Here is a 4,755-nt window from a genome sequence, read left to right on the forward strand (position 1 = left end):
GAGCTGCCAGAACTTTCTTTCTGTTGTTTTAGGGATTTATTTCTCAGAGTGTAGGGGGACCAGGACATGAACATAAAACCAGATATTATCGGGATTTGAAAGGAGATTTATTTTGAATTGAGGCAAAAAGAGAAGCGAACCCCAATGACTACATCTATGGAGTATTTCCAATGTTTCTCATGTTCCACTGACTCGCTGACGGTGGAATGGTTCCACATGTTAGAGACCAGGACCAGGACCTGACAGAAGTGACCCCCCAGTCTTACTTTATATTATGGAGGGTGGAGATCCTGGTTCTGGTCCACAGGGAGATCTGTTTTGACACGTTGGTTTCTCCAGTTTCATCTGAACTTTTATTAATGTTGATAGTGTTCGGAGGATCTCAACGGTTTGTTCTCATTCTGCATCAGCAAGACACAAAATGGTTTTAGAGAATGAGAAATCTTCACCTGGACAAGGACGAGAGAAACGGAAATGTTCTAGTCCAAAGGTGTGTGTGTGTGTGTGTCTCTGAGTGGGAAACACTGTTCTGGGTTCTCTACATTGTTGGTAGTGAATATCAGCTGACAGCAGCTTTCAGACATGTTTCTGTTGATTGTTAGCAGACGGAATAAAAGACTCAATACAAGTCAATGGAGAGAGGAGAGATGCTCCCCCAAGAAGTACTCTACAACGTAAAAGATGACGTTTTCAGATGTGTAGCTGCCTTTAACTGAGGAGCCATCTTAAATGAGAAGGTCAAAGTACCACTCCTGCTACTGGCATTAATCCCAGCTTGATAACCCCCCCCTCTGTGTTTTATAAGGACAATAAAGCTGAACCTAAAACCCCCGATGAGACAGTCCTACTGTAAGCCAGACTACTATGTAAGGGGACATATTAAATCTTACCGTGTCAACACACCCAGTCTCTCTCTCAAACTGCTCCTCGTCCAGGAATGAAGCAGAACTTGATGACCCCCCCTCCTCCAGCTGCACTTACAAAGTCCATCCTGCTGCCTGCAGTCCAGTCTGCAGACAGTCGGGACATCAGACTCTGGGATAACATCACACCTTGAACTTTGAGCCTCTTGCTCAGATATGCTGCACAGAGGATTGTGGGTAAGAAATCACGCTGGCTTGTATACTGCACAATGTGACCGGGTGACGATTATTGGCGTACTGTAGGTCATACTACTATGTATTGTGTTTATTGTCATAATAATAGTAGTATGGGCGTTGCAACACACCCAGTATCTCTCTCAAACTACTCCTCGTCCAGGAATGCAGCAGAACTTGATAACTCCTCCCAATCACATGATGTTTTTACATCAGAGCTCAGACTAGTTTCACTTCTCAGGAAGTGAGACTCAGACAGTCGTTGTCACTGAGCGAGAGGTGAGATGGAGCAGAGAGGAGTTCAGCTGGACCGGGAAACCTTCTCTTGTTCCATCTGTCTGGATCTACTGAAGGATCCGGTGACTACTCCTGTGGACACAGCTACTGCATGAATTGTATTAAAGCCACTGGGAGAGGATGGTAGTACAGCTACAGCTGTCCTCAGTGCAGGAAGACGTTCACACCGGCCCTGTCCTGCTGAAAACACCATGTTAGCAATTTAGTGGAGGAGCTGAAGAACTGGACTCCAATGCTGCTCCGCTGATCACTGCTATGCTGGAGCTGAAATGTGCCTGTGATGTCTGCACCGGGAGAAACTCAAGCCATCAAGTCCTGTCTCATCTGTCTTGTCTCTTACTGTGAAAACACCTTCAACGTCATTATGAGTAGCTCAGTTAAGAACACAAGCTGGTGAGCCTCCCAGAAGCTCCAGGAAACGTCTCTCTCTGTCATGATGGTATGAAGATGTTCTGCCGTACTGATCAGCAGCTGATCTGTTATCTCTCTGCCTGTGGACTGGAACATAGGCACCACGACACAGTCTCAGCTGCACAGAGAGAGCTAGAGGCAGAGAGAGCTCGAGGGAGGTCGCTCAACATCCAGCAAGAATCCAGGACAGAGAGAAAGATGTGAAGCTGCTTCAACAGCAGGCGAGGCATCAATCTCTCTGCTGATGAAGCAGTGGAGGACACCAGAAATCTCACTGAGCTGATCCGTCTCCTGGAGAAAAGACTCTGATGTGACAGCAGGGTCAGATCCCAGCAGGAAAGGAATGAGTCGAGTCCGAGAGCTTCAGAAAGCTGAGCAGGATCACTGGCCTGAAGAGGAAGACGCTGACTGAAGAAGCTCTCACCACAGAGGACCACAACCAGTTTCTACACAACTACCCCTCACTGCACCACTCAGCCAATCAGCATCCAGCATCCAGATCCGTCCTCTGAGCTGCTTTGAGGACGTGACAGCGGCCGTGTCAGAGCTCAGAGATAACTACAGGACGTCCTGAAGAAGAGGACAAACGTCTCACTGACAGGGACTGAAGTGGACGTTTTACTGCCTCAACCAGAGCCCAAGACCAGAGCTGGATTCTTACAATATTCACGTGAAATCACTCTGGATCCAAACACAGCAAACACACAGCTGTTATTATCTAAGAGGAAAAGGAAAGCAACATACACGTATCAACAACATCCTTATTCTAGTCACCCAGACAGATTCACTGACTGGTATCAGGTCCTGAGTAGAGAGAGTCTGACTGGACGTTGTTACTGGGAGGTAAAGATGAGAGGAGGAGGAGTTTATGTAGCATGACAAATCTTGGGCGTTATATTGTGACATCAACAGTTATACATTTTGGTCCAACAATGTCCAAACTCCCGTCTCAGGTCCTGTGTCCTCCAGAGTAGGAGTGTACCTGGATCACAGTGCAGGTATTCTGTCCTTCTACAGCGTCTCTGAAACCATGACTCTCCTCCACAGAGTCCAGACCACGTTCACTCAGCCCCTCTATGCTGGACTAAGGTTTTATTGGCCTGGAGCCTCTGCTGAGTTGTGTAAAGTGAAATAGACAGAAGTCATTTAAGGGTTAAATTCTGAGTTTTAACTCTTCGTCTTATTTAGTCTCCATGTTTGTTGCTGACAGCTGATTGTTGTCATTCTGTTTTTTATGTTTTTCATGTGTTTCCACGTTTTGTTGGTTTTTCTTATTTTTTTTGGCTTTTATCAACAAGCTCTCAATGAGCTCAGTTGAAAAAAGTTTAGTAAAATAATCACCTAAATGTGTATTATGGTATGATGGTTTTTAATAAATTCCTCGTATGTGTCCTCATACCTGGCGAATAAAGCTGATTCTGATTCTGATCCTGAAATCTCATTTTTCTTGTATCTGTTATGTTTTATTTCTAATTTTCTCAGCTTGACATTTTTAGTCTGGAATCCAAATTAAATGCTCATAATAATTTTTTTATTATATACCAGCGTTGTTACGCAGCATCGGAGGCTTTCTGATGAAGTATTTCCAAAGTATTTTGTATTTGAAATTATTGATTTATACAATTATTTAAAAAACTAAAAGCAGCTGATAATAAAACAACGAGGAGACGCCGGAGCAGCAGCCATTAACTTATTTATTATATTGAATTTACCAAAAAGTAAAAGCAAACACTCGAATAAACAATATTGTACATTTCGTAGTCAGTTGTCCTGGGGGGGGGGGACGTCTCACAACCTTCTTTTTTTCTTCTTCTATGACATATCTTTTTAAAACAGCCAAAAATCAGACAACCCTTCACTGCCACCGGGGGTGTGTGTGTGGGAGGGGGGGGGCATTTCTTCATCCAGACTCCAGGCTTCTTGTCTTGTCTCCATGGAGATCTTTAACTGTTCACCGTTAACCAACATGCATGTCAAGTTGGGGGGGGGGGGGGGGTAGAGACTCGGATTAGGGATGAACTCTGTGACCCCCCCCCCCCCCGAAGATAACCGTGCTACAGATCCACCAGAGCATGTTTAATAACTCTAACTTAATGTAAATACATGGAATGAGAAGTAATGCACGTTTGATATCTGCGTGACGTTCAGAGACGAGTGGGTTTTGTTTTTTAAAGATTATTTTTGGGCATTTTAGTCCTATAGAGACAGGACTGATGAAGACATGAAAGGGGGGGGGGCGTACATGGAGCAAAGGCTCGCAGGTCGGAGTCCAACCCGGACCCGCTATATTGAGGAATAAACCTCTCTCTATATAGATAGAGATATATCTATCTCTCTATCTACATCTATAACTATCTATATAGATAGATATAGATATCTATCCATCCATCTATCTACATATGGGCGCACGTTATCCCAACGGAGCTACCCGGGCGCCCAGAGACGAGTGTTTGAAATGGTCTTTCGGAGACCCTGCTGCCCCCCCCCCCCCCGATACCGTCTTCTCTGCACCACTGCCAGCATGGTGGCTGAGTGGTTAGCCCTTCTGCCTCACAGCAAGAAGGTTGTGGGTTGTGAATCCGTCGTCCCGGGCCCTTCTGTGTGGCATTTCTCTCCCATGTTTGCGTGCCCCCCCCCCCCCCCATAAAGACGTCATGCTGTTAACTAGGACTACAGTAGAAGTTAGCCGACTGGCTAACACCGGAGTGTTTACGAGATGAGTAATGTGCATGTCCTAATAATGAACTCACTTAGAGATCGGCTGTGCTAGTCGTGGAACCAGATTGATTTCAAATAAAGAAATGAATAAGGCAATTTTTTCTACCAGTTTAATCTCGTCAGCTGAGACAAAAAGCCGAGTAACACGACCCGACGCGTCACACCACCGCTGGACGTACCACCACGCAGAGACATCTCACTGGAATAAACCGGACGATAAGTTAACCGCATT

The sequence above is a fragment of the Etheostoma spectabile genome, chromosome 3 (genome assembly GCF_008692095.1).
Source record: "Etheostoma spectabile isolate EspeVRDwgs_2016 chromosome 3, UIUC_Espe_1.0, whole genome shotgun sequence".
Classification (NCBI taxonomy): Eukaryota; Metazoa; Chordata; class Actinopteri; order Perciformes; family Percidae; genus Etheostoma; species Etheostoma spectabile.